Raw genomic sequence first — 10,936 nt, forward strand, 5'->3', positions numbered from 1 at the left:
GCTCTACATGACAGATGGGAATGGGATAATGCTGCTGGGTGTCTCTCTCTACCTTTTCTCTAGCTGCATGTGTAAGGCCAGTCCCTCCTAAAACTCTGGGACCACCTACACGCATCCATTCATGCACAGCTTGATATGCCCTAGGCCTCTCATTGTGAACAGAGTTCTAATGGGAAATTACAAGAGGTCCCATTGCCAGTCTATTCAGAGTTCCTGGGACTCAGCCAGAGCCCACAGTTTAAAGTGGAAGATATTGCTCTGAGACATGGACTCTGAATGGACTCTAGCGAGATCCTGCTTTGAAAAAAAAAAAAGAGCAAAAAGATGGAAATAAATACACAGAGGGCCAAAGTGCATCCTTACAAGATGAAGAGAGTGGGATGAAGCTGAGAAGGAAGTGCCTAGCACAATCTCCCGAGAAGATAACTGTTGTCTGTAGTAGGAAACACCTGTGGGCTGGGGCAAAGGGAACCATCCATTGCCTACACCTGGGTGCCCAATTGGCACGAGGCCTGCACTTTGCTTTCAGTAAGAGAAGGAATGCTTCTGACCTGGGATCCTTTGTATGAACTACCTCTCAGGGCATAGAAAGTGCCCTAATTCAGTGATTCAGTGGTTGCAGGCCCGGGCTCCCGTTTTGCTCTAGATTTTGTAACCAAATCACGGGGCAGCATTCCCTGACAGGGCTTTTTAGGGCTGAATAGTCTTGCGGTCTACTGTGCATGCCTGATCCGTCTGCCTTAGAGAAAGAGGATATTTCTTTTTTTTTTATTTCTTTTTTTTTAATTTTTTTTCAACGTTTTTATTTATTTTTGGGACAGAGAGAGACAGAGCATGAACGGGGGAGGGGCAGAGAGAGAGGGAGACACGGAATCAGAAACAGGCTCCAGGCTCTGAGCCATCAGCCCAGAGCCTGACGCGGGGCTCGAACTCACGGACTGCGAGATCGTGACCTGGCTGAAGTCGGTCGCTTAACCGACTGCGCCACCCAGGTGCCCCGAGAAAGAGGATATTTCAATCAGCCAGGGGAGGGAGGCAAGCTGACTACCCATCACAGAGATTGCCAGGGCCAAACAAGAAGCACTCATGCACAGGAGAATCATTATTCTCTGGGAAAAAGTAACTGATTGCTCTCACATAGCACAGGCCCAGAGTGGTAGCTGATCAGAAATCATGGATGTTGGCTGGGTGGCTGACAGACCAATTCCTCCTGGTTGTGACCCATGACATCATCATAAAAACAGAAAATGGATTGGAAGGGCTGTATGGAAGGCAAAGGCTCTCCATGACAGAGGAGATAAGGATAAAGCTGGGAATGAAATATCTCACATCATTTCTCCTCAACCAGCAGTAAAGCCAGTTCCCTCCCAAACCCTGGCATTGCCTACACATGCACACTCTGCTGGGCACCCTCAAGTGCCCTGTACCTCCCATTGTCCACATAGTTCTGAAAGGTAAATAACGAGGGGTTCTGTGTCCCAACCTATGCCCGAACCACAAGGATCTGGCCAGATCCCCAAACTTAAAGGGAAGTCTAGCTTTCAGAGTCACTGGCTCTGAATGGCAGCCAGGGAGGAACTACGTTGACAAAAGTGTGGGGGGGTGGTAAACGTATTGAAATGGAATGGCGGAAAGCCAAAGTGCATGATTATAGATGGGAATGGGACAAAGATTCCAATGAAGTGTCAGCACAATTTCCTTGCAAGGTACTAAGGAGTAAGAAACACCTGTGGCCAGACACAAACTAAACCTCTAACGGGTAACCTGACAGCCCAGTCTGCAAGAGGTCTGCATATTTCCTTCTAAAGGACAGGGAAGAGGTCTGCATATTTCCTTCTGGCCTTGGCTCTTTTTCCTGCCCTTCCCATCAGGGGATAGGGGCAGCAGAGATTCAGGGGTAGCGGCTCCATGCTCCAGGCTGCTGCTCAAGTGTTTGGAAACTCGGTTCCTGTGGCCCAATAGTTTTTAATGGCCACTTTCTGCATTGACTACATCCTGGAACATACCTCTTATGCATGGATTATGTTCTCTTCAGCATCATAAGCCAAGCACTAAATGCTCTCTCACACTAGGGCAATCTTTCCTTTGGGTTGTTAGGCATTATGCTTGGTTAGCACAGAAGCAGAGTGAGAACTCACCACCAGTCCCTGGGAGCTCACTGTGTGATTAACAGCCTCACTGCCCCACCCAGCCTGCAAACCAAGTCCTAGTTTGCAAATAGCACCTCTTAGGAGCCATTCCTCCAGCACTCTGGGCTACCCAAGGACAAAGGAAAGGACAGAAGACAAGGGGTTAAACTGGCAGAGCCGCCATCCATTTACAAGTATTTTAGTAAATTACAAGAAAAAGGCAGGGACCTTATCTCCAGAAACCTCTGGACTTCGTTGCCTGGAGCCCCAACATCAGCCTGCCCTCCATAGTGATATGAGGCACAAATAAACATTAAAGAAAGAGAAAAAGGATGGAAATAGATACACCGAGGGACAATGTTCCTTCTGAGAGATGAAAAGGGGATAAATCTGAGGGTGAAATGACTAGTACAATCCCCTGGCAAGCTGATGGTCTCAGGAATAACAAACACATAGATTAGAAACACATATGGGCTGGGGCAAAGGGAAACCTCCATCGTCTACAGGGGGAGCCCAAGGTCAAAATGCCTGTATTCTTACTTCACAAAGAGAGCCAAAGCTTCTGGTGTTCACTCTTTTCCCTTCCCATTGTATCAGAGGGTAGAGGTAGCAGTGATTCAAAAGGTAGCAGGTTTGTGCTCCAGGCTAATGCCCAAGTGTTTGGACCTGGGCTGTGGTGCAGTGGTTCCTGAATGTTCTCTTTCTGTGCTAAGCAGGTCCTCAAGAATACTGCACCTGGGTGAAGCAACTGCTCTTCAGGCTGAAAGCATTTTTAACGGCCAGGGAGAGAAACAAGTTGGCTAACCATCATTGCTTGTATCAGCCAACCAAACACCAAGTACTGACAGGAAAGCAATCTTTCCTTTGGGATATCAGAAACTGATTGCTCTTGGTTAACACAGACCAGAGTCAGCGCTCATTAGGAAGGGCTGGACACTTACTATGTGGACAGCCTCATTGGCCTTGCTTGGGACCCAAGACATTCTTATCAATACAGCCAGGGAATTGGAATGGCAATGCACAGGGCTGAAGTTTTTCATTTCAGCAGAGAATGCAATCAAGCTGAGAACGAAATGTCTAGCTCCATGGTCCTCTTGTGCCACAAGATGGAGGGTAGCTCCATCCCAATATCGGTGACCCTGACTACACATGGGCATTCCTGCTGGGTGGGCAATTTGAAATGCCTAGGGCTTACCTTTGTCACCATAGTACTGAAAGGCAATTTTTGAGGGACTTGTGGCCCAATGTAGCCCGGAGTGACAAGAATATGGCCCGACACCCACATTAAAAGTAGGAAAAAATGGCTCTGAGACACTGTCCCTGAATGGACAACAGGGAGAACTTTGTTGCAAAAGAGAAACAGGATGGAGAAGGATACAGAGAATATACAAAGTTGTTTCTTAACAGAAGACAATGCGATAGAGAAATAAAATGAAGTGACTAGCACAATCTCGTGGCAAGGTGGTTGCCTCAGGAGAATGAACAATGTGTGGGCTAGGACCAAGGGAAACCTCCTGCACTGTTCCTCAGAAAGAGACGGAAAGTTTCTGGCATTGGCGTTATTCCCCCCTGTCCTTTGAGGCCAGTAATGACTCATAGGTAGCAGATACTGGCTTGTGGCTTACCCTTAGGTATTTGGAAAGTGGCTCTGGTGCACTATACCTTGAATGGGCTGATTCCTGCACATAGCAAGTCCTGCACATAGCAAGTCCCATACTGCAAATGGGGGAATTGTCTGCTCTTCAGAATGAAGGCATCTGTAGCAGCCAGTGGGTGGCATTCTGCTGTCGACCTGATGAAGTTTGGGGGTGATGGTGGGGGTGGTCCAGAGCCGATGACCAAGAAAGATTTCTTGAAGACATCTTTGGTGCACAAAATGTGGTTTTATTAAATCATGGGGACAGGGCCCATGTGCAGGAAGAGCTGCACTGGGGTTCTGACAGGGAACTCATCATTATATACCATCAGGTTGGCAGGGGGTCAGGGATGGAGTAAGTCACTAAGGAATGTTGGAAGCAAGGTTTTCAGGACCATGAGGGGCTAGCTGTTGCTATGGACACACCATTTATTACCATTTACTAAAACCTCAGTCATGAGATCCTTTAGATGTATATTGGGTGGGGGGGGGCATCAGCTTGGAGTATGATTGCCAGCATATATCTTGGGTCAGTTGCAATACAAGAAGTTGACTTACATGGTCCTCGAGGTTGGGATAATGTTAAGCTAAGGTTCTCTTTTGCCCGTAGCAAAGTGTCATCATTGAGGCAGCTGAGCAGCTAGAGGGAGGTCACTCTGCCCATTCCAGGGACTTGTCAATGTGCTATAGGCAGTAAGGGAATTTAATGTTTCATTTGCCTTAGTTTCCCACATCACCATGGCGAGGGCTGAAGCCCCTTTTCTTTGATCTGGGGTAGTCAAGAGTGTCCAAGGAATAACAGATCCCACCTGGGGTGGGGGTGGGGGGCTATCTTGGGCTTTACCCCTCAGCCTGCCTCATGCTCCCTCATCATATCCCCCCTGAACAAGGTCAACCCTTACGTCTTTAAGGTTGATGAAGATGGAAGGTTTCATCTTTTGTATCTTCTTTCTGCTGACTAGGGGCATAGAGTTGTCCCTACCTAATTTGGTCAATATTGGTCTGTTGGGGAACATATAGAGGAGATACAAAACGTGGTGGCAGCTGAATCCAAGGTGCACCTTCTTGAGTAGCAAGGCTCATCTGTTGGCTTGATGTGATTGTAGTGATGGAGTCTTGGCACCAGGCAGAGAGGCATGGGAGAAAGCAGCAAAACATAATTAGAATAACAAGAGAGAAGCTCCAAGAAAAGTCCTTGGGTAGTTGACAAAAATCCTCCAGTCCAGGAGTTTAGCCAATCACTAAAGGAAAGAGAGGGATTGTTTAAAGCACCAATTTCAGTGTTCATGTCAGTTAGAAATCCAGGAATATTTTTGCACTAATCTGTAATGTATACGCAGCATTTTGTTAGAGCAAATTACAAACTTAGTGTCTACCAGTGCTGCCAGTGAGGTTTTTAGATGGCAGGCTTGAAGCTTCTTCAGATGGGAGTGACAACCGACAGCAGCAATCACAATGGTCTTTCCAGTTGGGAATTCAAATGTCTGTGGTGATCATCTGAATGGCCCATCGTAAGAAGGAACTGTTCGCATAAACTGGGAAAGGGAAGTGAAAAAGAAAGGTACAACCATCATAAAAGAGGTTTGAGGTCTTGCACAGGTTCCCGGGAATAAGAAGGCACATGAGTTTGCTCACTGACTTCCTGTAAACGGGGAACAGGTTTTATTTCCATACAGGAGCCCATGAAGAATGTCCCTCTAGCTTACTGCAGTGGGAGTACATACCATGACCCAGTAGGGGCCCTTTTATTTTGGAATTAAGTCCCCTGTTGCATGAGACTTTCCATGCTTGGAATAGACCAAGTCTTTGGGGTTTATATAGGGTGGGTTTCTGGTAACTGTCAGATCAGGTTTTGGGAGGACATGGCCTGCATATTTAGAGATTTGTGAATTAACCCAGCCTCAAGTAAATAATAAAGCACTATTGTCTTTATCGATTGATAGGTCTACAGCGAGAAAAGTCCTTGCCTACAGTTTTTGGGGGAATCCATCCCATTTTCCAGTTGTTTCAATAATATACCCACGGGGTCGAATTACTATCCCCACAGAATAACCTGTGCTATTGTGACAGGATCTCTCAAGTTTACCTCAAGTGGTCTAGTTTAGGCAAACATTTGAAGACAACTTGGATTTAACACCCATAAATTTGCATTATTTTTTCTAAATCCCTCATTTCCAGAGATAGCCAAATCAAGACTAATTCATTTGTAAAAACAAGTCCAGTCTTGCCAAATTTGGCCTACGTATTTACATAAGCTCAGCATGAATAGTCATTGATCATAAGGATCTTTTAAAGTTTGCTTTCCTGGAACCCTTTATAAAGAATCTCCAGACTGAACTTTTGGAGCCTCTCAAGGCCAGAAGCCAAACCGAGTACTTCCTGTCAGACAGGCCTGCAATACCTGTGGAATTGGATGAATTCCTTTTCACGAGGTCCCCAAGATATCCTGAGTTTCCTGCACCTGCCAGGAAGTGACATTCTCTTTACTCACCTGGTGAGGCTGCTGGGAACTCTAAGCAAGGTATCCAGCCAAAATTTCCAAGGGGCTTTATTGGCTCCACGTTTCATAAAGTCAACCTGAGTTCCTTAAAGCTGTAGGGTCATTTCCGAGTCTATGCATGTCTCTCAAATAGGACCTTCCAGCAAAGCCTTAGTAAACTAGCAGTATTTCCAATGGTGTCCTGTTACAAGGAGAAGATTCTTATTGCACTTATGCAAATCACTGTAATGGCCAAGAAAGAAAGAATACTCAATGCAAGTGTTTGAATTTCAGATGGTTTAGGTAGAGAGAGAAGTTCAACGCTTCAGTTTACAAGTGAATATTTGATGACATCTCTGTATATAATATCTGAAGAGAACGTCTCCTTAATCTGGAAGAGCAAACATCAGAGAACCAGCAATATTTCCAAGAGACACTAAACGATAATCTTCCTCAATTCATTTAGTCCCATGTTCCTAATTCTTGCTCCGTTTGAATGCAGCTTTTTTAGTTCTCGAAATTCTTACCCATTTTAGTATTAATCTGAAAGATTTCAAACGCCTGGGTTTGTCCTAGCAGTCCTTGTCTTGTGAATCTCCCAGAAGACGAAATATGTCTTGTGAGAGAATAAGAACAATTATAAATCGTAAAATCTCAGAAATGGACCTTGTTAACGACCTGATGAGAGTTCATTCAATATGATGCAATTGACAAGGGAATTCGGTTATTTCTGTGGCACATAACACTTTGATAATCAGAATATCGAGGAAGGGCCTTACAGCAGCACAAATTAAACTTTAGGAATTCCATGTATCTTTGAGCAGTGACAGCATTTACCCAAGCAATAGAACCTAAGGTTTACCATTATTTGGCAATGCTTCTCCAACTAACTTAGCATACCACATAAAAAGGCCTAATTGCTCAAACAGATTTCATTTACAATGGAAATCTTGGGGAAGTTTGTTCAAACCTTAGAAACTGAGAGAGCGCATTCTAAATAGGATTACAGAGCATTACAAATCTTACACTTTAAATTACTTATTTAACCAAGATGGCAATTAGAGATTCCAGAGGCAAATATGTAGCATCATATACTTGTTAGCAAAACCTGGCTCCTTTACCATTGAGAAGTTTTAACTTGAAGTAATCAGACTTGGTAATCACGAAAGCTAAAGCTCTGGTTTTCCTGGGAGACCAAAGAGGAAAGAAGGGGAAAACAAAACACTCTGTTTCCATTTTCTTATCAAGAGCAGATCAACAATCCAAGAAAACTTTGTCTTTCCAAAAGAGAGAAAAGCAGAATTTTAATCTTCTCCCAGTGTAGTTTTAAAATCCATCCATGGCAACCTTAGTCCTTTCTTACCACACATAAAATTCCTTTCCAAGGATTTGCCTTCATGACCCTTCTACAACTTTCCTTTGCCTTCAGATTTTGTCCCAAGCCATTTCTCTTCAAACAACCTGTCTGATGTAGCACAAAATTACTTTCTTGTACCCCCAATGAAAAACGTATTCCCACTCCTTATCTTTCTTACCTCCTACTTTCCTACACACAGAGCCACTTGCCTTATTTCCCTCAGTCGTAAGTACACTTAACAGAAGGTAAACTGCTAGAAATCTTAGTCTCCAATGAAAACCTAGTAGCCAGTTGAGAACTGTTTACAGCAGAATTCTTTAGATGGCAAATTCATGAATCAATTAAGCACAGAGCATGTTTTCCAATTGACCCAAATGGCCTTAGTTCCTCTGCAATAAGAAGTGAAAAGCACAAACCTACATTCAGTAATCAAAGCTTTGCACTGCATTCCCTTTGGAAAAGACCTAGATGTCCCATGAATTTCATCTCATTTGCCATGCAAACTTTAAAGTGAAACGTTAAAGTGTCAGGTTGCCACAGACTTTGAGAGCTATCTTAGCCAGTACCCATGAAGACTTTGAGAGAGTCGAAATTAACCCTTATTTCAAGTCGTCGTTTTGCGAGCAAATTGCAACCGAGATACAATGAGCTTATTTGACCTTTAGTAAACGTTGGTAGAATAAAACTTTCTATATTGATTGCTGGTAACTCGAATGACAGCTTAATTCAACCAGCAAACTGAAATTAGTTTAAATACCGAAATGTTTCACTTACGTCCACTTAAAAGACAATCCATGTGCTCCCCATTCTGATTTTACCTGGGAGGACAGTGGGCAAAACGGAAGTGGGTGGTCCAAGGAGGGGGGTGCTCTTTGTTCCTGGACATTTAGGGTGGGAAGAGGAGCCTATGGTGTCTGAGGCACTGAGGATGGGCTAGGAACCAGTTATGTGTGCCACAGCCAAGGTGGTGCAGAAACTGGAGGCGGGTGAGGGGAAAGCAGAGAAGGAAAATTTCCCAGTTCTAACCTTGCCATCTGGGACAGAAGAGCAGACACCAAGTCTTTTGTTCCACCAGAGTGGAATTAGGCAGTCCATGTCAGGCTGGAGAAGACAGAGAATTTCCCCCAAATGAGTGGACTTTTGGCAGCTGCTTGGGAATATTCCTTAAGAGTCCCCGACCTGAGGTAGACTAAGCACAGTTGACTCCAATTACAGCCCTTAACCCAGGAAAAGAATGAGGGAGAAGCCCTCACATCTAGTAGGCAGAGGAACAGAAAGAGTCAGCGTCCCCTTTTCATGGATGGCCTGTGTTCCTTCAGCGACTGAGTTCTATCAGGAGGAGGCCTGTTTACAGATTTATAACCCAATATATTGGGGAGGGGGGGAGCTTACTGGTCTGGTTACTGACCAAACACATCCTGCTAGAGGCCCCGGAGTCCGGGTAGCTGTGAAGGCCTGGACCTAGGGTAACCTCCGTCCATTTCTCCTGTTTAGTAAGGCCATGCAGTGTTAGAGAATCAGTGCTTTCTACGTTTTGCAATCCAAATTGTTTCCAGTGGGTTAAAAAGGCATCCCAAGGGCTCAGGTCCTGATCTCAGGGTCGTGAGTTGAAGCCATCCCCTCCTCCCTCCTCCCCCCCTTTGCTCTTGCAGTGTGAAGCCTCCTTTGGATCCTCTGTCTCCCTCTGTCTGCCCATATCCCGCTCAATATCTTAGTAAATTACAGGAAAAGAGCAACCTTATCAACAGCCTAATATCCAGAAACCTATCAGCTCAGTTTCCTGAAGCCCCAACCTCACCCTCCTCTCCACAGTGATGTGGGGAACAAAGACGAGGAAATGGCAGATAAAATAGAGGTTCCTGCAGCGCCTAGGTGGCTCAGTCGGTTAAGCTTCCAACTTTGGCTCAGGTCATGATCTCCCAGTTCCTGAATTCCAGCCCCATTGTCGGACCCTGTGCTGACAGCTCAGGTTCTGGAACCTGCTTCAGATTCTGTGTCTTCCTCTCTCTGTCTGCCCCTCCCCATGCCTTTTCTCCTTCTCTCTCTCTCATCAGTTCGTTAACAAAATAAACATCTAAAGAAATTAAATTTGAATTTCCTTGTTACCTGCAGCTCACGGACAAATATTTGAGGCTCATAGAGTCCAAAGTTTCTCCAGAAACTCCCTATTGTCTTTTTTTTTTAATTTTTTTCTTTTTTTTTCAACGTTTATTTATTTTTGGGACAGAGAGACAGAGCATGAACGGGGGAAGGGCAGAGAGAGAGGGAGACACAGAATCGGAAACAGGCTCCAGGCTCTGAGCCATCAGCCCAGAGCCCGACGCGGGGCTCGAACTCACAGACCGCAAGATCGTGACCTGGCTGAAGTCGGACGCTTAACCGACTGCGCCACCCAGGCGCCCCTCCCTATTGTCTTAATGTTAATGCTTTGCTATAGGGAAAAACCACCTTACCTTGACAATAGCTAGGCCTCTGGTGTTCTGTGAGTCTTTAGCATGTGAAAGTCTCCTTGGAATCTTGCCAGTGGACTTTACCTTCCCCGAGTCTATAGTATATAACCATCACTCTTCACAACCCCAGAAAGATTCACCTTTTGGCACCAAAGAAGTCTTCAAGAATTCTGTCCTGGCCATCAGCTCTGAACCCCACAAACCCCACCATCACGCCCCAACACTTTATCACGCAAAACGTGAGAGCCCTGTCTGCAAGTTCTCTACGTTCTTACCTCAGATAGGTCAAGGAGTCTTTGGGCCCTCACCTTTTGTCCAGCCCTTTCCTTCAATGGATAGAGGGAGTGGCAATTAGGTGATGGTGGTGTTGGTTCTCAGCTAACACTTAAGTGTGTGGAATGGAGCTCTGGTCTTATACACTCTGATTGATCTTTTTCTTGGCTGACCAGCTCAGGCGTTGCAATATGCATAGGCAAAACTTCAGCTGCTAGGAATGCGGGCATTTCAGGAAGCAGGGGGAAAGTCTCAGCAGGGTGACCATTTTCATGCCAATCACAGCCTGCCAACCACCACCTTCTCAGTAAGAAGATGACAATGTTTTCTCAGTGCTATCAGAAACAGCTTTGTCCAGGTTGGCACAGGAAGGGAGTGGGAGCTTGCTGTCAATTGCTGGGACAGCTGCATTGCCCCTGACTCCTTACTGCTGATATATTTACTTTGCCCTAGAAGTAAGGCAGGCTGCTTTCAACACAGGCTAACTTCTTGTGCTGGGTGCTTTCCAGCACCCTAGGGCACCTGCTTCCTGTTGGCAATGTACATTTGGCAGGGAAGCCCATGAGGCACCCATTGTCCAAGTGATCTGACATTCAGGAAACTTGCTATAAA

Source organism: Prionailurus viverrinus, chromosome D4, assembly GCF_022837055.1.
Source record: "Prionailurus viverrinus isolate Anna chromosome D4, UM_Priviv_1.0, whole genome shotgun sequence".
Lineage (NCBI taxonomy): Eukaryota > Metazoa > Chordata > Mammalia > Carnivora > Felidae > Prionailurus > Prionailurus viverrinus.